The sequence below is a fragment of the Prinia subflava genome, chromosome 13 (genome assembly GCF_021018805.1).
Source record: "Prinia subflava isolate CZ2003 ecotype Zambia chromosome 13, Cam_Psub_1.2, whole genome shotgun sequence".
Classification (NCBI taxonomy): Eukaryota; Metazoa; Chordata; class Aves; order Passeriformes; family Cisticolidae; genus Prinia; species Prinia subflava.
The window spans coordinates 16,154,225-16,181,865 of record NC_086259.1 but is presented as its reverse complement, the minus strand read 5'-3'; the positions used below and the strand labels follow the sequence as shown (position 1 = coordinate 16,181,865).

Genomic DNA, 27,641 nt, shown 5'->3' with positions numbered 1-27,641 from the left:
AGCTGGAAAAGCAGGACACTGCTGCTCCAGCAGGTCCCTGCTCTGCTGCTGGGGCCCAGCAGGGCTCTGGGGACACAGCTGCCTCTCAGAGACTGCCTGGGGATTTGGGCAGGACTTTTGGATTTTTCTGTGCTGCAGCTGCACTTCCCAGGGTGGGACTCTGCTGCTCCGTGTCTTTCTGCCTGGTGACAGGGTAGGCTGTGTCAGGCACAGGTGAACTCTCACCAAGCATTTGTATTTGCCTACAACAGCCAGCTCTGCTCTCAGAAGAGACATCAGCACACTGCTTTATTATTATTATTATTATTATTAATAATAATAATTGTTGTTGCTTTAACTCATTGTATTCAGAAGTCATAAGTCTTATTTTAGGATAACAGACCTGCTTGAACACAGCCATTCAGAAGTGTGAATTAATATATTGATGATACATTAGGAAGGATGTTTTGGAACTTCTTTCTAAACAGAAATTAATGTTTTATGTGAAAATAGTAATGGAAAGAAAATTGTGTAGTCTAGCAAAGTATATCATTTAGACTTGATGATAGAATAATTGTTTTCCATCAAGCAAACCAAAGAAGAATCCATAATAAAATTTTACAAGTTAGCTGCCACCAAGAATAAACTCAAGAGCACTATATGAAATGAATTGTGTGTTTTAACTGAATCTTCTCTCAGGACAATAACTCTAATGTAGAGCCAAGGTCTGAAGAGGTCACCTGCAGAAAACCCTCTTGGGGCATTTCAGAGGAGAAAGGAAATATTCTTCTCCCTGTCAGATTCACTTCATGTCCTAATATGTCTGAGGATGTGCATTGAAAACATAATCCACATCCACCATTCTGAGTCGGGGTTTAGATAACAAGGGTCATTAAGAAATCTCTGAGGATGACAAACTTAACCCTGTGTGAACTTAAGGATCATATCATGCTACTAATGTGAAGAGTAAGTCTGGTTGATTGTAATTGTGACTGAACTAAAATGTCACTTACCATTAAGATCAATTTCTCTTTTCTTAAGAATTGCAGCATTTCTCTAAAAATATGTGTAAGATCATGACTGGCATCTATCAAACACAGCCTGTACTGATCTTTTCCAGTACTACATGAGAGAACATCTGGATTTCCACGTCCCCAAATGTTTGCCATATCTCACATTGTGTTTGCAGGACCAGGGTGTGGCAATTCCACAGGATCCCAAATTCAAATACCTGTAGAGAAATCTCTACATTTGTCATCACAGGCATCCAACTCCACAAGTGCTGCTCAGCCCCTTCGGGCAGACCGGGCTGTATCGCGACTCTCCTGCGCCCAAAGGGTGACGTGTGCTCCCGAAGAATGTGCAACACTCCTGGCCCTGAGCTCAGAGCCAGGGGCACTGCTGGGCTCTCAGCATGCTGCCCCTCTGCTGTCTGCCTGAAATGCTCCAAACATTGTGTTCTCCCATGTCAGCCCTATGGGAATGTCGGGATGGTCGCATGTTAGGGTGGTTGGGCACTGGAACAGGCTCCCCACGGCAGTACTCACAGTCCCAAGCCTGAAAGAGGTCAAAAAGTGTTTGTGCAAGCTCTCAGGCAGTGGGATTGTTGTGGGATTGTTGGGGTGTCCTGTGCAGGACCAGGAATTTCACTGGATCCTTGTGGGTCCCTCCCAGCTCAGCCTGTTCTGTGATTCTGTGACTCTGTGATTCTGTGATTCTATGATTCTGTGGGTGATTCTGTGGTTGATTTTGTGATTCTGTGATTGATTCTGTGATTCTGTGATTCTGTGGTTCTGTGTGCCTTACATAGCAAGAGAGAGTTTGGAGTTGCCCTGCCAGTGGCAGTGTGAAAGATTCCTGACTGTTGGCACTGTAGAGATCATTCCTTGGGCATTCTCAGAGCTTTATCACAATGGCCCAATTTATGCCTGCATGAAGCCTCTTGGCCACTTTAACTGCCCTTTCCCAAATCCCCACACTCCATCCCACAGGCATGCCTTTGAGCCTTGACCCTCCTGTAAATTTTTACAGCTCCATTAACTGGGATGTCATCAATTGGAACAATTACAAATTACAATGCTATTCAAATACCCACACAGCACTAGCTAGAACTCAGCAAGGATGAGAATTGTCACATTCCTTGCTCTCCAGTCATGTTGGGGCTCCTTACTTGGTTCCTGTGTTCCTTGTCTTGCATCAGGGAGTCACGGTGTCAAAGTTCTCATTTGCATTTTAGCTTCTTTGGACTCCTAAAAGTGAAGGAACTTGGTTAAGCATAGAGTTTCATTATATTGTGTTTTCTTAAGGGGATTTGGGTGCTTACAGAAAATACTGGGTAGATAGAAACTAACGACAAGGATTATGGGTGAATTTTATTTAGCTATATTTCTCATCCTGTGGCATTCAGTGAAGCTTTTTGGATTTCTAAGCTGTGGGCATCTTTTGTTCTAAGTAAAAAGAAATAAAACTATTATCCCTTGGGTGTCTTTCATGGACAAGAATGATAGAAGAAGCCTTCTTAGCTTTACAGCAGATTCAACTCTGTGCTCGTTTATCAGTAGGGTCCATCTCTGTGTTGCTGTGCTGGTGTCAGGATGCTGCAGATGACAAAGCCATCTCCTTTCTCCTGGGATCAGCATGAATTTTTTGTCTCATTGGATGATTTTTTTCTCAGAAGGCTTTTTTGATTCCTGATGATGGGATGCACTGGCTTTGTGGCTTTTTCTCCACACGTTTTTTCTCTTGTTTGGTCAAACGACATAGTTACATTTATTTTTAGAGTGGTCCACAGTGCAGTATATAACTGAAGGCACTATGCAGCACAGTGTCTTTGGGATGTTAATAGACACACAGTCACCAGGGAGGGACAAATTCAGTCCCTGGGAGACAGGAAGCCCTGCTTTTTGGAGAACTTGTGGTCTGGTGATGAAATAGGTTCAGACTAATACTCCTCTCAGTACAATAAATCAGGAGAGATTTCCTTGAACTCAAAAGGGGTCACAAAGAGATAAAACTAGTGACAGGAGAATCATTGCCCTGCTCTCTTAAGAGCAGACAGTTGGTTAAATTCCTTTGCTCCTCAGATAGTGTTGAATGTCGTGCAAGTGATCACTGGGTCTGTGGGGAGTGGGATCCTATCAGGATGTTAATGTGCTGGGAGTGCAGCTGCTTCTTCCCTGGTGCTGCTGGTGCTTTGACTCACCTTTGCTGCCAAAGTACTCCTTCACTGCTCTTCATTTGTAACTCAAATCTTTACCTGCACACATTTGTGACTGAGATTTGTAAGAGACAATTTTATGCTTGAAAAGGGGAGAATTACTTTACAACTATACCTGTTGTCTGTGCAACTGCTCGACAACCTCACAAGAATTCCTTTCACTCTGTGCCTCTGGTTCTCTTTGTCAGTAAGAAAGAGAACATGTATAGTTCTAAGTGCTGAAAATCAAATACTGGTGTGATATATTAGCTTTTCTCTCCCCCCCTCTGCCCTCCCCTTCCCCCAGTGTTCTAAATATGGCTCTACTTTGAAATTAAGTGCACTACAGAATATTCGGTTGCAGCACGTTGCTGGAATACAGTTTATAGATTGTTAGTGTTTGGCAGCCCTTGGTTTTTAAATTCCTACTGATCACAAGTAGCTGGCACTAATCAGCTGCAATAGAGTTACGACACTGTGTACCTTCTTAAATGGCTGGAGAGGAGATATACATCTAAAACCCCATATATAATAGCCACATGTCAGAAACACTTTACTCTGAGCAGGGTTTTTATTTTACTTTTTACATCTCTCACATTTTACATCTGGTTCAACAGTTCTGAAGGAAACTACATCTGATGTGATAGCAGGAGATCTATATCACACATCTCAAAACCTGCCAGAAATGCAATTTAAATATAGTTTTGGACAGAGTAAAAGAAGTATTATTGGTATCAGATGTTTGGGCAGTGAGAAGTTGAGCTCCATCCCCCCCTTGGCTTTTTTCATACAGAAGGAAATCATAATGTGAAATCCTAGTTTTGCTTAGACTTATGAGGGCTTTGCTGTTGATTTCAGTCCTCAGTTTCACCTTGCAGTTGTGAGGTACCTGCCAAGTTCAAGCAGAACTGTGTGGCTGGAGCAGCAAAGACAGAGCTGGATGTGGCCCTTTGCAGAGATGAGCAGGGTTTAAACTGCTTTCAGTGGGGATAACTATCAGCTGTGCTGTGTCACAGACTTCAGAGAGACCTTCTCCAGCATTTGGAGCCACAAAAAGTTTGTGCAGGGCAGGCTGGTTGTGGTAGACGTCACTCCATTCCAGTTTATTTTCATGGTACAAGTTTAGAAATATCTGAAATTTCAGATAAGCTAGCTCAAGTCAGGAGTTTTATGCCTCGGTCATCTGAGAGTGCACACACCACCTGAACTGAGCTTCAGGAGTTTGTGGGAATCGTTCACCAGCTGTGGATGGAGAACACGACCTGCTGGCTGCGTCTGTCACAAATTAGCACCTCCCATGGCCGCCTCTGAAGGGGCTGCCTGCACGTCCTCCACACATGGCACTGGGCTTAGTTGCTTGGAAATAGGATAGCCCGTGCCTTAAAGAGGTGTAATTTTAAGACTGTTGGTACTTGGGGTTTGCTGAAGAACAGACCTCACTGATCCAGGGCACTGGAAGCTGCTAATCAGAACTGTCAGTCAAAGTTTGGGAATGCGTTCAGCCACTTGTGTGCCAGCAGTGTGCCAAAGCACCTGTGCACGTGTCCCAAATGCATTTTGTTCTTGTGCTGGGAATGGAAGAGATGTCATTCTGTGAGTCTGGGGCTGCCTGAGCAGACAAACCAAGATTCACTTGGTTATTAAGATCCTAAATGTTATTATTTCATCACTCCGGAGCCTAATGAAGAGCAGGGGCCTCAGTGTGATGGAGTCAGGGAGAAGATGAGCTTCAGCTCTTGCTTTGAAGCACGCTACGTTTTTGTCTCATTACTTCTGATCACAATCCAGCACCAAAAGAAATCAAAAGCTGTCTCTAAATTCGGTGAGAGCTCAGGGCACACGAAACCTGCTCTCAGGAAATGCTCAGTGTGTTGTCAGGATCAGGCCTGTAATGTGTAACTCCAGCCTAGAAAACTCATTTCCTTTGAAGCTCAGTTGAGTGTTACTACTACACATCAGCATGTTGCACCACACAGAGTATATCAAATTTGATGTCATTTTTTTTTCTTCCTTTTTCCCTGGGAACCTGTAAATATCCTTTGGTAGCAAAATCAGAGAGGAATAAATTCTCCTCGATGTATTTACAAATGTGAGAAGCTTTTCAAGTTGTATTTGCAATTCTCTTTCTTGCAATGACCTCTATTTTCATAATCCTTCATGGAATATCATGGTTTAAAGAGCTTTCTCTCCCTGCTGTTTTTGTTAAAAGGTTTTTGGTGTGATATTTGGAAAGTCAAATTCTGCATTTAAATGTTGTGTTTTCACAGATATAAATGAAAGAGGCCATATTTATCTTTTTTCCCCCTCTTTTCCCTTTTTCTGAGAACATCAAGCAATTCCACTTTTCTACATGTATTGTTAACTAAACCGTGAGAGCATACAGCAGCTTTAATACTAAAGCAATTGTGATTACATCTTGCTTGTAATTACATTTATTTCCTCACATATGTCCAAAAAGGCAGGCATTAGTTTGGCCTGTATAGGCATGTGCTAATGGCAAGAAAATCATCTGGCAGCTTGACAGCAAGGAAAATAGCTTTACAGTCACTTAAAGTCTTTCATGTCATGGACACTTGCAAAGACTCCGAGCACTCAGGCTTTTGCTCGCATGCTTTTAAAATCGATTGCGTTCTGAGAGAGGGGGAATTGGCAATGTGCAGTGGATTTGCATCTAAATAATCCAAATATGAAGAGATACAACTGGCAAGGTACGGGTGTGCGATCACAAATGTGAAAAACCCCGTGATGGCACTCTACAGGTCTGATCTACAAATATCCGTGGGCCCTGTGCTCTGCTCTGTGTTAGCCTGGCAGAAACACCTGCAGCTGTCCAGGGGAAAAAGGTGGGCAAATAAAGAGTCCCTGGGATCTGGAAGGACACTGAGGCTCACTTGTATCCCACATAGCATCTCTTTATTTTAATTGACCTCTGTGTACAGGACAGTGCAATCCAGAGTGACCCAGAGGGTCACAGCTTGTTCCTGTAGGAACGGGGCTGTGCCAACCTCGGCATTGCTGGCACGAGGTGACCACACTGGTGAGTGTTCTTTTCACTTTTTAACAAAAAACCTGGCTGGAAATTTTACAGACTGATTTGTGACAAAGCTGAAATCACATGCATTTTCTCAGTGCAGAAAAGTTTCTTATTGGAAATGATAAATGTTACTAAGTTCTTCAGAAGCTGCATTTAATGTTAAACTGAGCAGTGTCCCAAATGCTGTCTGGGAAGAGTGAGAATTTTTCAGTGTCCATATAAGCCACAAACTAGGGTGATTTGCAAGATTTTCTGAAACTAGAGGTACATTTATATCTTCTGTCTAGTCTGCTTGCCTTCTGCTGCTGTGGCTACCAAGAATCTCAGCAAATTCACTGGATTGAGTGCCTAGCCAGAACAAATACACTCCCATAAGGTATGCCCTGATCCCACGTTAGATCTTCTCCAGATCTGTGGGCACTCACATTTGATTGCCATGGCCTATGACTACACAATTTATGTCCACAGCTGGAGAGATCATTACTGAAAATTCATTCAACAGTTGGTAAGTACATGAACAAATGTTATTCTGCGCACTCAACTCGGCAACTAATTGCACAAGCTTGCAAATATGTCCAATTTGATACTTTTCCTGCTTAGCTAGAGAGAAGCCACTGCATAAATTCTGTAGCCCTGTGCCAGGTGGTGATACAGAGAGACAGACAGACAGACAGACAGGTATAAATGACACTGACAGGGCTGGTGGGCTGAGCTCCCCTTACCAGATGAGCCATCTGTTTTTTTGCTGAGTGATTGGGCTGGGCAACCAGGGGAGCCAAACTGATGCTCCCACAAAGCTGCCTCAGCCCTCCAGGCAGCATGGACAAAGAAAAAGCAGAATAATCATGGAAGTTGCTCACTGGGTCTGTTGCCTCTCTCTGCAAGGGTCAGGCTTGTTCTAGTTTTCTTGGGGCAATAAAGATTCCAGTGAGTGCTGGGCACAGTCCTGGTCCTCTCTGTAGACATCCCTCATCCTTCAGGTTCTCACAAAATGATTAAATCTTTTCAAATGGAAATTTTGAGGGTAGCTGTGAGATACTATAGGACTAAAGCCTATGGGTTTTGTTTGTTTAGTTTAGTTTTTGGCTACTTTGTAGCTTTATTGTGTTTATTGTTCCCTCTCTCTCAAACCTCCCATTGAGCTAAAATCATCCAACAGCAAGAGTAAAGAGTAACTGTAGTTAGTATTTATAAATTACCTCCCAGACATACAGCCCAAGCTTTCTCCTCTAAGCATTATAAGGAAGGTAGGATTATTGCTTGGCATGGAAATGGGAGAATGGAGGAATTAGTGTGGACACAATGATAAAGGTTCATGATCTGTGTTACACTACAGAAATGAGGTTTGTCTTCTGGCTAAAATCGAGGTCAAATTACAACATCTGAGTAGTGGGTGAGGAAAAGCAGAAGGTTGGACTGGAGTTTTGGTCCGTTCTTTATGCCAGAATTTAGGGAGTGCTGAGAAATCTGCCTTTAGATCTATTTCTGGATTTGTATGCTGTGTCTCAAAGAGTTACATTAGCTTTTTCCATTCTGCCATCTGAAAATGTTAATATTTAGGGGATTTTTTTCATAAAAACAGCAACAACATGGAAAATATTAACAGGAAACATTTTAGATGCTACAGGAAATTACAGCTGTGAAGAGTGTTTCATATTGTATTAGCAGGAGATTGAATGAGGCTTCTTCCCATCCAAACTTCTAAATCCATGAAGAGGAGAAATGTCTCCAACTCCATGTACCTGCTCTGAATGAGTATGAAATCCATAAAGAACAGGTATTATTGTTAGCTTTGCTTTCAGTGGCCTGGGAATCAGCAGAAACATTTAGGTTTTAAGACAGCTGAGTTGCACAGCTGTGGGAATTGTGGATGAAGTGACAGAGACGTCACAGCCGGCAGGCTGCTGTCCCGACTGGGGCGCTGTCAGTGGGACACGTGTTTGGCAGGCAGTGCTGAATCCTGCCTGGGATCCTGCTTTCCAAAGTGGAGGATGCTCTGTCCTCTGCCCCTCACATCAGGGAGGGCCCTTGGTGTTTCAGAGCTGCTCTTGTGGGACAAGGGGGCTGCAGAGCCACCTGAGTCTCCACCTCACCAGCAGCCTGCACCTGGCAAGGTCAGAGTGGGCAGTGAAGCTCCCTGACCTGCTGGTGAACAAAGCAATGCTGAACTTTGTTTTGTTAGCTAGCTGGCATAAGCCTAGTCTGGTTATTTCAATATTATATTTACAGTTTCACAGTTTATATACCCCAATCATGGTGGTGACTCACACTGGGTGACTGCTTTGCTCTCAGATCCTGCCCGTGTTCTTATATATGCGGTTTATTTTCTGACTTGACTGACCTAGAGAGAACATTGCTGCTGGATGAGCTTTCCATGAGAAGATGATGTGCTCATTTCATCATCTTTAGAAATCTCCCTAGATTGCTTGCACAGAAATAGTAACAACAACAACAAAACAATTGAGGTTATCTCAAGAGAAATTCTCTACTCTGGAAAGTGCATAAAATCAGAGATAGCCTCTGCTGCTGTTGTCTATCCTCAGGCCTGTAGGGAAGCACCAGATTCCCTGTGAGCTGAGCAGCTTTGCTCTGGCTGTGGTCTCAGACCAGCCCCTGCAGTGGAGCAGTCAATCCTGGCAGTGTGGGAGTGTGTTCTGTTCTCCTTGGGGTCACCTGCCCTCCCTGGGTGACCCCTTTGCACACCCACAGGATCCCATCCCTCCTACACTGCTCATACCCACAGCAGGGCTGTGCTCTGCAGCCTGCAAGGGCAGGATATACCTGATCAACCTCCAGCTAACAAATCCCCCTGTGCTTGGAAATAAAACAAAGCTCAGAAGGGGGGGAAGCTCCCTCTTCTGAAATGATCAGATGCTATAATGCAGTTTCTTTTGAGCCGAATTCTGCTGGGCAGACAGCTATTGATGTGGTCCCCATTGTCACTTAGGTATTTGGTCTATTCATTATTTTCATTTATATTGTTTATGTAGAGCACCTAGAGGCCTGTGATAAGCAAATTTCACCAAATAAAATAAGCCAACTTTAGTAGGTCAATTAGCATTCTCCAAAGATCATACATTTTAGCAGGGAGTTTTGCAGTTTACTGCTGTTGTCTAAGGAGAAAATGGAAAGTAGACCCCTCCCCTCATATACAGTGTCAAATATCAACTCTAAATTAGAATGTTACTTATTCTTACTGAAACTGGGAATTCTTTGTATGAGCTGAGTAATCACAATGCTGTGCTCTGATTTTGTTCCTGGAGATCATCCAATGAAAACAGCCTGTTGTTACCTACTGGGAAGAAATAGGCAAATACAGCCATGTCTCTAATATGTGTACACAGTATATCAGTGCTCTCCAGGTTGCTTGCTAAATGCAGCTTAAGAATGTTCTAAGATACAGGCAGGGAGATTTGTAATGAGACCTGTGCAATGTATTTCTAGTGTCTGCTGTTTTCTTTATAGTCATAAAATCAATAAAACTTAGGTGTACCAAAGAATATAGCTCAGTAATGCAGCGTTGCAGGCTGATGGAAGTTGTTCTGATGGGGAATTTATTTTTGATTTGAACGTTATGAGCTTCCTGCTTTCCCTACTTACACAACTTCTGACTGTTTTATTGCCCCCTTCTCTTCACTTGGTTGTCCTCTTTTAGGGATCCTCTGAGATGCGTTTTCTTCTGGGTAAGTTTTCATTGGCTCTTTCATGATGCCTCTCTGCTTAAAACTCTTTCCTCATTTAGGTATCTTTTGGTTGTGATTTATTTCAATACTGAGAGTCTCACCATAAAGCCAATTAATTGGTAATCCTGCTGCAGCAAGACAATACAACATTTATACTTTGTGTGCCATGCTGAGTTTGTGCCTTTCATCCCAGTTTAGGAAGGTCAACCTGCCTAGAGCTGGGTATTTTTACCTTTATAGCTCTTCATCTGAGTAAGTGATCTAAACTTTACTCACAGTTTTACTGACTTCTAATTCTTGACTTGAGCCTTTTGATGTGTTTCTGGTTTGCTAATTTAGGCTTAATCTTCCTGCCAGACTCAGGCAGACCAAGCCCTGTGAGAGCTGTCTACCTTCACAGTCTGCCTCATGTCTGCCCTTCCAGTCGGCTGTGTTTGGGAAGGTGACCTTCCCAGGAATGAGAAACTGGATTTTTGGGGATTTGGGGGGGCTAAGCTTGTTGTGACCAAAGAAGTCACACAAGAGGTGCATCAGTGGGCAGAACAGCTGGGAGGGAAGAACAGGGAGTAGAGGGATTGCTGCTGTCCAGACTCCTGAGTTCCAAACTCCATCCTGGGTGAATTCCAAATGCACACAGAAATGCAGGGTGGGAGGAGCTGTGCCAGGGTCGGGTCAAATCTGAATCTGGGCTGCAGAGCTTTGGAGCCCTCGGTCCTGGAGTTTGGCCTCAGGGGTGTCAGTGGAGGGGGCCAGCAGAGCTGTCTGTTAAGGGGACCTTTATCTTCCCTCTGGCACTGCAGAGATGGCCAATGATTCCAGGCCCTGGAAGGTATTTAGGGTTCTCACTGCAGTCAATTTTGGTGTGTTCAGTGATGATGAAAAATAAATTGTTAAGGAATTAGTGAAAATCACACAGCTCTTGTTGGTCAGAGCAGAAAAACAAACTGAATAAAGGAAAACCGTCATTTAAAAGATGTCCAGAATGACTATATTAGTGTAAAATGTGAAATATTAGGTTTTTTCTCAAGAAATATGGGGTTTGAGTACCTAAGGTTCTCAGTTTTAATTCAGCTAAACTGATTTTTCCCTTGGTTGTTGGTGTTGTTCATTAGCCTCATCATATAGTGAATGTTTCTCTTACTTTTCCTTTGCAGTCACAGATATTTCTGCTTCCTAACTTATTTATTCATCAGCCATACAAAAGTCATCATATGCTACACTGCAGTCCAAATATTCCATTTGCAATGATAATAGGTAAAATATTTTGATTTGTGATTGTGTTAGACTCTGGAAGCTTGTCCTTTGCTTGTGCCACAAAAATCATCCTTCGAGATATTGCTGGTGGCTTCAGAATTTAATGATTCTTATGAGTGCTGAGAACCAAGCCAAGAAAATTAGATACACAACAACCAACTCCATCCCAAGAACATCAGCTACATCCAACTGCTAATACTGCATTGAAAGACTTTTAATCCTAGAATGTGAAATACCCAGCCCAAGTCAAAACAAAACTGAGCACCAAACTACCACCCTAAATCTAGTGAGGTTTTATCTAATTTTTTTTCCTGGGATATAATGAATTAAACATAGTATGAAATGCAAAAAGGTTACATTGAGACATATAATATTTGAAGGTTTAATTCATTTTTCTAGTGTATAAGACACAAGGCTATTAAATTTTTAAAGCAGTGATCTCCTGAAGTCCCTACTTTATGAGGGCTTTCTTCATAAAGATAAATGGTTTCCTTGCCAAATCAAATGCAGATTTGAAACAAATTAAGTTAATGTTCAATGGTACAAGGTAGAATGGATGGGGGAACTGTTTTATTTTGCATTGTAATAACCATATACACCTAAATCAATAGCTGTGGAAAAAAAGGCAATAATATCACGTAACTGCAGGAAATGAAATATAGTGAGATGAAGGGGGGAGCGGGTTGCAGAATGAAAGGATTTGTATTGGAATAATGACATTTCATTAAAAAGGGTAGGAGTGCTATTGAATATAAGTCCATACCAGTAAATTCTATTTCTTATAATAACACTTGAGATGAGTTAAAGTTGCCCAAGTATTGTGATAAAGTATCTTGCTGGATTCCTTTCTTATATTATGCTGTAATTTTACGTTAAAAGAAAAATTTGAAATGTTAAAGAGGCAGTGCATGTTTTCTAAAGTGCTTTCTATTTCTCCTAATGTTTCATTTAACTTGTTATATTATCCTGTGCTCCTGCAATCTGAGCAGGAGGAAGTTTATCAGTTTCATTCTCCTGTAAGCTCATATTAAAGGAACAAAACAAAATGTGAATCTGGCAGTGGTGAAAAGCATTGGATTGAGAGTCTTGGGAATTAAAGCCCACTATTTATCTGCAGCACAGGCTCAGGCTGGTGAGTAACAATGAGGACTGGGAGAGGGTGAATCTCTGCAATACAGGGATCAGATTCCTGCCTGGTGCAAAGCAGCAGTAGCCAGGGCTGGTACATTGGGTAATGGCACTGAACAGGACAGGAGGCAGACTTTCTCAAAATATTTCACAAAGAAATTGTTGTTCCTCTCAAATCAATGACAGAAATCCCATTGATTTCATGGAAGCAGGGATTTTAACCTTATTTTTATTGTTTGTCATCATGAAGTCTCCCTGAAAGACTCTCCAGATAGAAAGGAGAATATTCACGTGCTTCACTTCAGCCACCTACCTGATTTGTTTCCTGCTTTTGAGGTTGCCCACAAAAGGAAGAGTTCCACTGACTGGGCAAACTGAGAGAGAGACTCATGTGGCTGCTAGAAATTAAACTGATACCCCACTGTTTATATTCCATGTGTCAGATCAGGAGGAGCTCACGAGAGGGACAAATCCATTTTGTTCATTTGTGGGAAGAGTATCCCCTCTTTCAGGATCCTCTGAAACCTGGAGGTGTGGGCACCTCCTTTGAACCTCTGCCAAGCAATCATCTGGAAAATCACTTGTAAGAGGTGCATAGGATTGTGAAGAAAGCAAGATTGACAGTGTCATAAAACTTCTGTATCAGTGGTAGAAACATCGTGGGACATGGATGTCATCTGTGTCAGAGCTTCTCTGTCCCTTCCTGACATGGTGTGTGCATGGAACTGTTGTTATCCCTGTCAGCAGTTTTTGAACTCTGTCTTCTTTTACCAAAACCATAAAAATGTCAGGGGGATCTCTATGACATAGAAACAGAGCTAGAGCTGTACTTTTATATTAATAAGGAGAAGGCCTGGAACTTTACTGTAGTCCATAGAGGTGCTCATGGTTGGGTACAGAGGAGCCCTTCATGAGAACGTGGTACCTCCTTGAGGCATTCTCACACCATTTTAGCCTGTTGTAGTCTGATTCCTATGGTGTATTTCTGGCAATTACAGAAATCGAGTGATGCTTCACTCAGATCTCCTGGACTCATTATGCAAATTTAATGTGGTCAGAAATGCATGAAAATCAGAGGACATTTGGGTAAGACTTGGATTTTCATTTAGGGCCTAGGAAATTGTTGTGTCCTGTCTCCCCATCACAGAAGAGGCGTTTTTGTGCAGAGCTTGTGACTGGAATTCTTTTGAGCAGACATCTGAGCAATCCCCTGTGCGCAGTTCAAGGATGAAACTTGTCCATACACACAGAGCTCAGCATCCTCCTGTCCCCAGTGCAATTTGCATCTGTGCTGTTCCTCCTTGCACCCTGCACAGCCAATGACCCATCCCTTTGTGTGAGTCAGTGGGGGTCTGGCTTCGAGTTATTTTTGTGCTCATAACCAGCTCCGTGCTTCGCTTGCTGCTTGATTTGTTTCACTAAGAATGGGCAAAGAATTCTCAGGCAAATTTCAGACCTCATTCAGTCTGAAGAGTCTCATCCCTATAAACATTACAGAGAGGTACATAACTGTACTCGAGGTTGTCTCAGTTCCTTAGTCTGCTTCAAAATAAGATCCAAAGTGGAGCTGCCTGAAGCAGATCAGCTCTTCAGAGCTGCATATTGTGCATTTGGTACTCATCTCTACCAGCAGGAATTGATACTGTGTGCTGAACAATCCTAATAATGTACCTTACCTGAGTGTGCAACAGGCTGCACTTTTCATGCAAAAAGTATCAGTTCCAGGAACATTATTTATATTCTCTCCTTTCATACATTCATCAGCTAAGGTGTCACCAGATTTTTGCCAAGGGATCAGGAGTAACTGATAGTGTCTGAGGAGATTTGGCTGTCTCCCTCTCAGGATATGAATGAAATGGTTTGCTCAGTGAAATGAAATATTTATTTTTAAAAATTTAAAAGGCCACCAAATATGTCCAGGCTCTCATATAAAATGCCACAGGGAGTTTTATTTTAGACTATGTACAACTAATCAACCTCTGATTTGTGCATTGCTACCACATTTTCTAGTCTCTGTTTCCTCTGGATAGGACACTTGGGATGTGATCCTTTCAAATTGCTTTTAATTTTGCTTCCCATGAAATTAATTATTGACAAGTCCTAGAATCTGAGTCACTCAAACCAACTGTTCATGGATTTGCCATGTACACTTACCAGTAAAATCCACAAGTCACATTGTACTCTGAATTGTATAAGTCAGTTGGAGAACAGAAAGAGTGCTGCATGGTTTATCTGAATAATAAACACAGTTGTAATGGTAAACATTCACTCTGAACTTTCCAAGAACATCTTGTAGCATAAAAAAATTTACTGCAGAAATTCTCAGATAGTGTTTTTAGATAATGGTTAAATGTAAGAATTTCACTGTGTTGCAGCAACAGTAAAAAAGATGAAATATATTGAATAAAGATTTTATTGTGAGTTATTTTCTCAGCTCTGTAGCACCATCAATTTTTTCTCCCTATATAAAAATAATGAAGTCAATAAATGTGTTTAGGTGACCTCTGAGACTTACAAAAAGGATGTTATGAGATGGGTGAATACTGGATACAGTATTTCATTCAGATGCTGAACAGCTGTTGTGCTAGACAGTGCTGGCATCCTATTTTTCACCACTGGTGCTAATGCAAATCGTGCTTTGATTGTATTTATATTCTGTCATATTGTGGGAATGTGAAAAAGACTGTTGGCCTGTCAGCCCCTGTGTCCCACCTGGTTTTGCCATTTGCTGATGTGCAATTGCAGACGGGAACCTCAGTGAGCAGAGTGGGAGCCCAGGCAGTGCTGACAGCCAGCCTGGTGCCTGAACTGGGCTCCAGCCTCTCCCAAAAACCACTGGGCCCTACTGTCCTGATGATTCCAACAGGTACGTGACAGAGGAATCAATGGTCACCTGGTTTTGGTCTTTTCCCCTCCCTGGAAAAGTAGATTTTCTTCAAATGCATTTAAAACCATCTAGACTCTATCCTGACCCTGTCACTGTGGGCTGTTAATTGTTCCATCTCTTTTCCAGAGCAGTGATCCCAGCTGGCTGCACATCATGCCAGCAGCAGCAGGGATTTGTTAGGGATCAGATTTGCCTGTGTGTGTTCCAGAACATCCCCTGTGAGGCACAGAAGGGAGGGGAGCACCCTTTGTTCTTCCCTTACCTGTGAGGTTTCCTCCCCTGGTACCTGTCCTGTCATCAGTGCTACATGTTCATACAAACTGTAAAAATATTTTTCAAGGAAATATACAAATTAACACTTCAGGACTAATTCTCATGCAGATTTAATATTTATACCTGTGGTGACTTTTTCCTTTGCAGGATGATGAAAAAGGAAATATGCATTAACAGTAACAATTAACAGTATGATGAGAAGTCTGTGTTTGATTAGCCACGTTCTCTATATATTTTCTCTGAGTTCAGTATTTATTTTCTTTTCAGCCTGACAGCTGTTCAAAAGTAGGTGCACACCTTGTCACTTACAGAATGGTCTCTGTTGTAAATTGACTGAGGATGTGTAATTTGCCCTGCAGCATTTTTTAAAGTAATTAGTATAAATCAGTCAATAGATTTGTGTTAGTGACACCTGAAAAATTGCAGTAGTTTGGAAAACACTGCACTCTATTATATGTTATCCCCTTTAAGTGCCATTGGTTTAAAATGTGAGAGAATTACCCATTTTAAAAAGTAGATCACTGGTACTTTGATTAAGCAGCTTTTATTTTAGAGAGCTCCATGCTTTTATTCAGGAGACATTTGTCATTATGTGCAGATTTCTGATTATTTAATGGAATCATAGAATCACAGAATTGTTTGGGTTGGAAGGAACCTTCAAGATAATTTTGTTAAACGAGACACCTTCCATTTAAAAGAAGTACTGTCAAAATATTGCTCCATAAATTGAAAATAAGGATAGAGAAGGATTCTTTTGACCTGAATACAAGTGACCTCTTCAAAACTAAGTTGCCCACACTCTGGAATGTTCCATCTTCTCTGTACTCTGGTTTTTTGCAGTTGTTGAGCTCTGGTGGTGAGCCAAGGCTCTCCGTAATGGGGGAAACAAAGGAAAGATGCTGGTTGTAGGCAAGGAGTTGGTGGAGTCAGCTACAGAGACAATTTTCTTGGGAGTGAGGGATTTGTTAATCAAAAGGCAAATTCCAATGTCCATTTTGGCATGTTAGTGAGTCACTCCAGCCTTTTTTTTTTTTTCTTTTTTTTTTTTTTTTTTTTTTTAAGGGGAATGGGATATCATTTCAGTCTCTGCCTTTGTCAGATTTTGTGGTTTTGCAATTCTTTGTTTCTGTTTTCTTTTCAAAGTAAATCTGCCCTTTGTGACAGGGAAGACTTTCTCCAGTGAGGCTGACTGCCATGAGAAATGCTCCCAGAAGCATTTCTAGGAGCCTTCACTCCTTTATGTACTCATGTCCCGGAGTCCTCTTGTTTGTTACTTGTGTGAATAACTAAAAATGGAGTTTTTTTAGTAGTTTGGATAATTTAATCAAAACTGAAAATAGTCTTAGATCCTGAATAGGTACCAGCTTTGAAAATGCTGAGTAGAATAGCTCTATCATCCCCAACATAAACCTTGCCTGCCCTTCTAGCTGTGCACAAAAAACAAGCTGTTTAGAGGAGGAAAAAAAAAAAATAAAGCCAGGGACTTGTTTTTAAAGATCTGTAATTAAGCAATCATAACAACCCTTTAAATAAATACAGCTTGCATTTCCATTTTAGCATGGACTTCTGGTGTTTGTTTAACTTTATTTCTTTTTCACCCCATTTCAACATCATAGGAAGTGTACAGCAGGCTTCCTGAGAGCCTGTCCCAGCCTGCGAGCTGCTCCTCAGAGCACTCAGGCTGGCAGGATGCCTGACACTGTCACTGCTTAGCAGGAGTGGGTTTGAGCAGAAAAGCCAACCATTTAGAAAGGCACATTGTTCTGCCCATCCCCAGATCAGGCTCTATTAAAGCAATTAAAACTGAATTGTGATCAGGAGCTGTGTGTGTAGAAAGCTCAGCGTTCCCTGGATTTGGAGGGCTGGGCTGGTTTTTCACACGAGCTCAGCAGGCACCAACTCTTGTTGAGAGCAACGGGGGTGCTTCTCGAGATTGGAGGCCTGATTGAAAATCTAATCATGCCACTTTATTTATTTATGCAGATTTGTGTGTGCACAGATACACACAACGTGCCCACATACATGACAGCTCTAGGGTCTGGATTTTCAGAGGGGCCTGGGAGAATTCAGTGAGAGATGGGTGTCTAATTAAAATTCATATCCTTCCTGCCTTTGGCATGACTTAAGCCTGCAGCTAAGTTAATACCAAAACATGACTAAAGGGCAGCAGGATAACTCAGTAAAACCCACAAGAAGGAAAGCCAGGCAAATTAGCCTTCCTTTCAGCGACCTCACATTTTCCCATTTCTTATTTTCAAAGATGGAAGTAAAATTACAAAGGAATGCCAAATCTCTTTAAAATATCGCCCTTAGGTGGGATGCTTTGGATTGTCTGGGGTCAGGACCTATCTCTGGTTATTTGTGTGTATAGACAGCAAAAAGTGTCTGATTTTTGTTGGGACTTCACTGTACTGCTGCACTGGTGTATGAAAACCATAGCCAGGTAAGCAAGGACTTTTGGGCACCTGTAAAATCATAGTATAAGCTGTAAAGTCATAATAGAAACAGTGCATCTTTCCGTTCAATATAGCAGACAAAACAATCAGACAAAAAAATCGCCTGATTTAGGATTTCCCAGAATGTGGTTTCTCATCTTCATGAACAAAAAGAAAATCTTGCATCCTGGAAGATGTTTTACCAAGCCTGCTTTTTTTCTGATGGTGCACAGGGCAGTTGACATTCCAGCCCTGGTCCCAAGAGAGAGGAGAGCACTGAGTTCAGTGCCCAACATCTCTGATTTATCCAGCACAGATACTCCACACAGCCCACCAGGGTACAAGAGGGAAAAATTGAGTGCAGTCTCAGGAAAGGCTTTTACACCACCACGCATCTTGAATTCTTCGCTGCCCAGGATATGTCCTCAACAGATAATTTGGGCAAAAACACTAGAGAAAATGATAATGTTTGTTCTCTGGAGACCACTGTGGGGAGGGAAGAATATGAATGCCCCTCATTTCTACCCTGGGTGAGAGGCAGGTTTGCACACCTACAACAGAATTGTTTCTCCAGCCGCTCAATTTAAAAAAAAAGTGGCTGCAAATACATTTTTGAAGAGATGCAATCTTTCTGTTTTCCTTAGAAAATATTTACAGGACTGGGCCTCTAAGGAGACTTTTTAATTCACATGTCCTGCCAAGGCATAGTGAGAGGTGAGTACCAAATCAGTCCCCCGAGCTGGTACTTGGATATCCAAGGAGACAAATCATGGCACAGGGTGACACACGTGGCAGCTGTCACTTTGCTACCTCTGACCAGAAGTGCAGGACCCTGAAAGGGATGAGGGCCTGGCTCCCAGTTTTGCATTTTTCCTCATGGAATCTGCCTGAGCTGTATTTACCCAGGGGCACTGAGCCACGAGGGAGAGCGTATCAAAACTAATAGGGCCTTGTGTTTTTTTCCCTGTTTGTTGGTGTCAGTGTGTGCTTTTTTTTTTTAGTGTGAGCTGCTTTATGGACTTAGAAGGAATGAATCCCAAACCTCTTTGTTTTCCAGAACAGGTTGGGTTTGCTGCAGTTCTCTCACTTGTGCTCGTGGATGGTACTGACAGTGGAGAACGGATTTTTAATTAAAGGGAAAAATGGTATTAGCAAATACCTTACATCAAAGCAACTGGTCTCTAACCTGAGCAGCCCAGGATGCTTGCCCCTGCTAGGCTCCTGGACAAACACACTTCACCACTGTGATCTTAAGAGGCTGAAGTATCTTTCAGACAAGCTCATTCCTTAGACTTAATTAAAACCTAGTTCGCTCCTTTATTCAATTTATGAGGCCTAGCCAGTAGGATTAAGCGATTACAGGCAAAAAGCCCCATTTGTGAAACACTCATAAGCTCAAGCTGCTAGACTGCTCAGTTGTACTCCATTAAATTAATAAGGAATGAATAGACTGATCCATTATGAATAAAGCTGTGGGGAGCCTCAGCATTGCCTCAGACTCTCTGCACACTCCTTAGAGAACATTTGTGCAAAATGATTATGTTCATATTCATTCAATTGGAATTCTATAAAAGTGGGATGCATAAATTACTCTGAAGATGGGGAGTTTATCTTAAACATTAACTATGTGTGTGAATTAATAAGACTATTATAAAACCATTAGCATTCAGTGTATTTACCTACGTATGCTGCATACCTAAACTAAATTCAACAATTGTTCCTAATTGCTATTCTTGTTGTGTGATCAAGCTGTGGTTCATTTTCCCTTGTAGTCATAATATTTATGAATTGCAGTTTTTCCTGTTGAAACTTCTCAATCTCCCCTTTCCCCCCACCAGCTTTTCACTTGCTGCTGCAGTTTTTGTTTTGGGAAGTGAAAGATCAACAGATGCTTACAGATGTGTTAAGATATAACTTTGGTTATCACCTACAAGTATAGGTGTCAACCAACCCTTTATCTTTTACAGAGTATTGAAGAAGCACGTCAGTGGCTGCTGGGTGAGTGTCCCCTGAATCAGCTGCTGTTCAGCAGAATCCCAGTTTCAAAATGCAGAGGGGACAGAACTCAGCCACCATTCTTTGCTGTGTTGTGAACATGTACAGTCTGTTTCTTCTGGAATAACCCCAAATGAAAGGTAAAAAACAAACTCAAAAACCAAAATGAGGGGGTGCCTTAATCAGAAAAAACAAAACAAACAAACAACCCAAACAACAGTTTTTAGAGGACTTTGTAAAGAAGGAGTTAAAATGAATGAACAGGGTTAGTTGCTAAGGTTATAAAAGCAGGAGCTCAGGGGGCAGTGGCCGGGGTGTGCTGCAGGATGAGAGGAGGGCTCAGGGCTGAGCTGCTGGGACAGACACTTTGAGCAGGCAGCCTTTCCTCCTGCCCTGCATGTCCCTGGCCATCCTCTGGCCCTTTGTGACAGGGGGACTGCAGCAGCAGCCCCTGTGGGGCTGTTGAGTGCATTCACCAGGGGCTGGGCTGAAGCAAAGCCTGCATGATTGGGGCTGATTCCATGTGATCCCAGCGAGAGGGCAAGCAGGGGGATCTGGGCACGGTGTTATTTTCAGAGCTGTTCCTGAGCAGAGCGAGGAAGTTATGTGTTAACACAGGTTAGCTGGCATGTCTGACCTTCATTGTTCCCAGTGGAAACAGTGACAGTCTATTAGTCCTCCACAAGGGATATCACTGTCTCACAGCAGCTCTGAAAATCCCCCAGGACACTCCTGGAACAACAATAATTCTGCAAGAGTTCACACAACGCTGGAGCTCTGTGAAATGTTTGCAACAAATCTTGCCTGGATTGGAGAGGGGGATGTGGAGGGAAGGGGGAGAGGAATGGCTTTGAACTCCACTGCATTTGAGAGGAGACACTAACCTTGCAGGCAAGTCGGACCAGGTGGGACTTTTGCCACAGGAAAATCTTGCTAATTCTCTTGAAGTGAAACAGCCAAATAGATAGAAGAAGGTGGAAATTAGTTTTTTAGCTTAATCTTGCTTCTGAAGTAGAATATCAACCTTCTAAATCTGAATTTTAAAGTGAAAGACAAAGAATTTAAACAGTGAAACTCATAGAGGCTAAAAGCCAAAGAAACCAATTTTCAGCTGAACATTTAGGAAATGGAGTGACAGAGTTTTAATACAGCTTATAGGAAGTAGAAGCTGAATCAAAGTATGATTGCCTTTGATGCAAAAATAGTGCTATGCATTGGGAAGTAAATCTGTAGATTTTTACACATTGAGTAGCTGCTAAGATCTTTTCATGGCTATACTTTTAGAATTTAGGAGTAGGAGTAAAGAAACTCTTGGGTCCACTACTGGATTTCTTAGACCTGATTTTCTCCTCCTTGGTTACATGATCCTTTCCAACACGTTGCACCTTTCAAACATTCCTGCAGCCTGTGGTGTGTCCTGGCCTCAAACTCAGCACAAGGGCAGAAGTGATGCCTGTGCACAGATAACCTGGCACAGGTGTCCTAGGCTGCAGTAAAAATAAACTTGGACTATGTTCAGGGTAACCTCCACTTGCAGCTCTGGAGATTTTTCACCTGGGGGTGAACCTCAAGGCACAGAGTTACTCGATGTCATTAGGGCCCCTGGATGACTTAATCCAGGCTTGATCGAAAGGATTAATAAATGAATTCTTGACAGAGCCAGCTTGTGAAGCCTGTATTGGAGAAAGGCTTATTCCTTGGCCCGGCTCCAAGAGAAACTAATCATCATGAACTTCATGCAGATTTACGATTATTCTTTCTGTGGAAGGGGTTAGACCACGCTCTGGCAGTGGTGGAGTCTGTAGGAAAGGAGAAAGCCAAACATACACGGAACAAACATTGTATGTGGGCTTGTTTCCTTGAAATTCTTCCTCAGATTTTCTGTATTTTCCTGGAAAACTGATGTAAGGGCACTGTGGTGTATTAAACCAGATAGAATCATCACGATCCTCTCAACTCCAGGAGACAGAAATATCATACAGTCTTATTTTTCCAGGGGAGATGATATCATGGAATAAAGTGATAAGAAAGAAAGCTACCGTGATAGTATGAAATATGTCCACTGGCTGCCTTCAGCACAGTAATCTTTTATGTTCAAACTATTACTCAAAGTAGAGATTATTGAAATGCTGTTCTTCTGTGGCGCTCTCTTGGGTGATCTATGGAAGCCTGGAGAAGTCAGTGAAAGGAATCTTATCATCTCTTCTTGTTCCTTAAAAAAATGGTGATAAAATAATCTATCTATTAAACTCAGAGCACATATATACATGCATTGGAAATGCAATATGACAGTGGGGGGTTTAAAAAGTGCTGTTTCATTATCAGATTTATAATAATCTTTTAAAATATCCAGGAAAAAAAGGGAATTCTGCAACCTGTTCATCCAGAATTTTAGGTGGCTTTTTGTTTGTTGTTTGTTTGTTTTGGGGTTGGTTTTGTTTGGTTGTTTTGTTTGTTTGTTTGTTTTATTACAAACTAGTTGAAGACATTTTGTAATCGATTTCCAACATTTCATTTGCAGATATGCTTGGATTTGTTAGGTTATCTCCTACTCACAGGATTGTGTTAAACAAGGTTGTGGAACAGTCATTAATGAAGACTAAAGCTTTGTCCAGGAGTTTTTCTCCTTGGTCTTGAGATAGCTTTTTACTTTTTCTTTTTAATGCTAAAATTTTTCACATTATCACATTATCACATTATCACATTTTCACATTTTCACATTACAGCATTATTTTCTTACCTCTTACATACAAAAAAAAAAAAAAAGAAGGGGGACAGAGATAATATAGGGGCTACAGAATTCTTTAATTTTATAAGGCAACAGACCAGTGGTCTGTAAGATCCAATATCTATCCCAAAAGAAAATTAAAATGCCTTGGTCAGCCAGGCAGTGTGAGATGACCACAATTCTGTGATTCCTGTGCATGATTAGGGTATTCCTAGAGCCGTGGGGATTGTTAATCCTTATGACTTAAGCTAAATAGTCTAACTACAGATGTTAGTACTTTGTAGACTCTGTGTTATTTGGATCTCATTAACGTGTGACAGGGTTTATGAGCTGCAGGATGTGTGATGTGTGAATGGTGTGCAAGGACAGGGAGTGGCTCCTGCCTGTGGGGCTGCATAAAGGCTGAGTTCAGTTTGTGCATGTGCGCTAATTAGACATTGAAATCCAAGGTCCACTTTTTGAAAGGCAGATTTCATAAATGGTGATACCCCAGATCTTGCCCTCATGAGTAAATATGTCCCAGGATATCCAGTTTTCCTGTGTTGTAATGATATATGTGGATTTTGTATGCTCAGGACCACTGATTCAGCCATGACATGGGAACAGGGGAACCACTGCACGTGGAACTGAGGAATCATTTCCTCCTGTGCTCAGGACAGGTATTTATTTAACAGTTTGTCATAGAAAATTAAGCAAGGTGATTCTTCTAGTTATGAGATGAAGGAGAGAGGCCTATTTATTCTGTCAGTGTGGATCACTTGCATTCCTTAAGATGGTTGGAGGAAACATTCCTGTCCAACTTCCTCGAAGAGATTCCTTCCTTGCCTCAGTAATGAGATGGACACACTTAACAGACTTGTCTTTAGATGTTTTTCATTCCAGTGTTAATATATCACGTGTAAATATCTGCCCCCCTCCAAAACAAGCCAGACTCTGAGGGAAGGCACCACCCATGCTCAGACATCACAGGAGTCCCAAGGAGGAGACTGCAGTAATAATGTAATGTTTGTTTTCTTGGATATGTACATTTAACTGTGTGATTGCCCTGGGACTGTGGGAGGTGTAGAAACCCCAGCCTAGTGGAATGAACCACCCTCCTCTGTGACAGTCTCAGGAGTGCAGGCTGCAGCTGAGGCAGAGGAGGAGGTGTTTGATGTGTGAGGAGCCAGTGCACCCCAGTAGGTCCCTTTTGTCTGTCACGTTCACTGTGGTGCTTGCTGGTAGAAATCAGTGGGAATCCTTCTAAAGTGGGGCTTCAGTGGGTCTTCTAATAAATCAGCTCTCTCCAAAAAATACTTCTGATGAAAGCACAGTGCTGTCAGGAGAGGGGTGAAGGTCACCTTGGTAATAAATGAGAGCTGTGTTGCAGCCTAGGGAAAAGTTCTAAGGTTTTCCAAAGTTTGAATAGGGATAAGTGGCCCGTTAGGTAATTTTCCATTTCTTGTAATATCTTGCCTTTTTTTTTTTTTTTTTTTTTTTGCCAATTTGCCCTCTCCCTGCATGCTCTATTTTGGCCAGTTTCCCTGGAAGACTACTAGAAACCCAGCATGCACTAAAGGCCTGCAAATCAGGTGATCATATAACAATGATTTTCCAGTTCCAGCTGCATGTGTCTCTGACTGCCTGGTGCAAGCAGGATTCTCCTGGGTACCCAGTGTGTCACACCAGTCCCAGGGTACTGACATTTTGTTGTCCTGTGGCTGTATCATGAATTAAGGGTTGAAGCCACACTGCTGGGCTGCAAGCACGTAATTCCAATGAGCAGTATCCCCCACAGGGTAATAAACTCTTTAATAACAGTAATGCAGCAACCACAATAATGAAAAAAGTGATTACATTCTACATAAAAATATAAAAGCTCATTTGATCCTGAGGTCCCCAGTGGTACATTACCTGGACTTTTATTTAAAATATAACATTTCTTACATCTTATTCAGGTCCTTTGTTAACACTAATATAAAACACCAGTAAAATTGTCATTGGAGGAATTTAATAAGGAGTGGGTATGGCTCAGCAATGCACGCTGCTGATTCTGAGCCCTTCCACGATCTAATCTAGAAAAACACAAGATGCTCTGCTTGAGTGTTTCAGTGCTGAACCCCACTTTGCATATGCAAGGCAGATCAGAAGATCCCTTCTTTAGAAGCAGGGCTCTTTCCTAAAATAGGAATGCTTCCACAAGTGCCTGAGTTTCATGAAATGTGAGAGTCCCTTCTTCTACTTTTACTTGCTCTTCGTTCTTGATGGTTTCCCTGCAAATCCAGGCTAACTCCAGAGATCTAGAATGACACCAGGGGATTTTATTCCAAGCATATGTCAGGGGTTCTGAAAGCAGAAGCCAGCCAAACCTTAGTCTGTAATCCACCTTGCTGTATTTCTGTTATATCTAATACTGGGAGGAAACCAACCCTATTAAGCATTGCTTTCCTCCCAGTATACATAGTACAGACATTGCTGAGCCCATGGGCAAACTTCAAAAGAATCAGAATTCCAGCAGCAATCTTTTTTTGCACTGTCCCTTCTTGTAATCTGTACAGCTGAGCTGAAACATATTCAGACTTTTTCCATTTCCTTTATTTTTCTGTCAGTACCACATTATTTCCTGCTGGAGACTCCAGCCTTCCCATCATGTCACTGAGGAATTAATCCCCTGCACTGTAAGTAAGAACATATGGCCAACCATCAGTCATCAGCCAGTGCCTGGACACAGTTTTGTTCTAGAAAGTGGGCTGGCCAGGATGGTGAGAGGAAGGATGGGGTTTTTAATAGGAGTTCTTATCAGGGTTTTAAATGTTCTCAAATCAGGGCTGGATCTGAAGATTTAGAAAGCTGTGAGCAGGTAAAGGCATTAGCAAATCCCCCTGTGAGGTTTTTAAGGGCCTTGTGGTGGCACTTGAGGCTGTGATGTAAAATAAGCCTCTACTTCCCTTTGTATGGAAGCTTCACCTGTTCTCAAAAGCCAAGGGCCCACCTTCATTTCTAGGTGTGCAAATGGCTTTCTACCAAATAGAAAGAAACTAATTTAGGTAAAGAAACACCTTGCTGGGGTTTTTTTCAAAGTATATGTGTTGACTGTCATTCCAGGAGCTCTCTTAAAATTTTTGTGGCCATTTAACATCATCTATACCTCCTCTTCACATGACACAGTCCCTCCAGCAGTTGTTGAACCCACAGGAAATGCTGTGTATGCTGCAACTCTCTCTGACTCTGTTCTTCCTCCCATTCTTGGTTCATTTCCACTGCTCCTCTCACTCGATGTGTGTGGTCAATCACAGCTCTAGGCAAAGATTGCCTCTGTTTTGATATGCAAATTAAATCCTGTGATGCAACAGGATTGGTGTTTGTGGGTGCTAATGAAGAACAAACACACGATGGTAATCAAGGCAATGGACTGCCTGAAATGGAGGTGATAGAGGGGGGTGCCTTTTCAAGATAGCATCTGCCAAATATCTTTTTACCTGAACAGAAAGAGAGAAGTCCCCACAAAGAGAGAAGTCATGTCAGAAATCTTTCTTGTGTTCTTTTCCAGGGAGAGACTGCAGCACCAACCAAGATTTTTAAACATCTTTGTTTTTTTGAAGTGATGAGCCTTTTAAAAATAATATTGCATGGGTAGCCTTGGTGAATAGGAATTGAGGGAGATGTGCTACTACGCTTGTTCTCTTACTAGTCATTGACTGGAAATGCTCACAAAAGGAATAAAAAGTACATTTGCCTTGTTAATACAATTTGTATTACATATTCATAAACCATTTCATAAAGCTCCCAAGGAAAAATTCAATTGTAGTGAAAGCACATAATGGTAGAGCGGCCATACAGAAAACAGGCAGCATGTTGCAGTATTAACTGCACAATGAATGAAATGCAATGTCTATAATAAACCCATTCAGATATAAATTATGGGAGAGTAGATGAAATGTTTGTTAAGCAATAAAGCTTGCAACCATACATATGAAATTGAATGGGATTTATCATAAAATATTGTGGAGGATACAGTCTGAATATGTGTTACAAATTGACTGAATTAAAAATAATCCAAGGAAAGCAAGCTTTTGGGAAACTGAAAATTTTAGGAAATGAGTTCATAAGCTGTTTAGCTCTGACCCAAAGTCCCCCGGTGCCAAGAAAAAGAGAGGCAAGGAAATAAGAACAGAATAATTTCTTAGAGGACCACAGTTATGTTGTCTTAATTTTTACCTCCTAAATTTTGTCCAATAATCAGACTCCCTGTTGAACTAACAGTATCTCACTGGAGCAGAGGGTAGGGAACTTGGCCCAGCAGTGTTTGGTTAGTATGATTTACAGTGGAAGATTTCCCCCCCACCCCAAACTATTTATCTCAGCAAGGCTGTTGTACTGAGGAGGGGATAGATGATATTTTGGTTGGACCTTAAAGAGATATGTGGTATGTTTTCTCAAAAGACTTTACCAGATATCTCAATACAAACAACAGAGTTGCTGAAGAACACATTCTGTGGGATTCCATACCAAGCTTGACTGAAATCCACTTCTCAAAATGACAGAGCCGACACTTTTGCTTAATTTTCATAAATTGAAAATACTTAGTTTTTACAACATGATGGAAATACTGTACTTGTGAACAACAACCAAGAGGATCACCAAACCCTTAGAATTGAATTTAAAATTCAAATAGATGGTTATGGGATAGGGGATAAAAAGACTGTGCATAATTTCCAGCCACAAATAACATTTGTAGCTATGGAAACGTAGGACAACCTAAGAAAAAGAGGGAAATAAGAGCTGTAGAGTCTGTGCCTGAGAGGCTTGAGAACATTATCCCTTTTCTTTATCTTACCTAGATGCTTTTCAGGTCTTTTCTGTCCTTTTGAAGCAATGAGTAATGATCCTTTCTCAGAGAAGTTAAATGTATACAAAGGAATCTGGAATCCAGAATACAGATTGGTATTTCTGTAGGGGCTTTAGGATGGTTGTTCTGATTTAAAGGTAGAAGATCCTACCCCTACACTAGAGATGAGTGCAGGCAGGTGGCTTAACCCTTATAATTCTGTTACCCTAAGACCTTTTTTA

The 27,641-nt window shown here is 41.7% G+C and overlaps 1 long non-coding RNA gene across 3 annotated transcripts in view; it reads left to right on the top strand.

Annotated features, from left to right (window-relative positions):
- The window catches only part of LOC134557726 (uncharacterized), a 199,608-nt gene that overhangs the window by 27,215 nt on the left and 144,752 nt on the right, over positions 1–27,641 (top strand). For all 3 annotated transcript variants that reach the window (XR_010082152.1, XR_010082153.1, XR_010082151.1), the window contains one exon: positions 19,837–20,004. This is a non-coding gene — a long non-coding RNA (uncharacterized LOC134557726). The remainder of the gene's footprint in view (positions 1–19,836; positions 20,005–27,641) is intronic.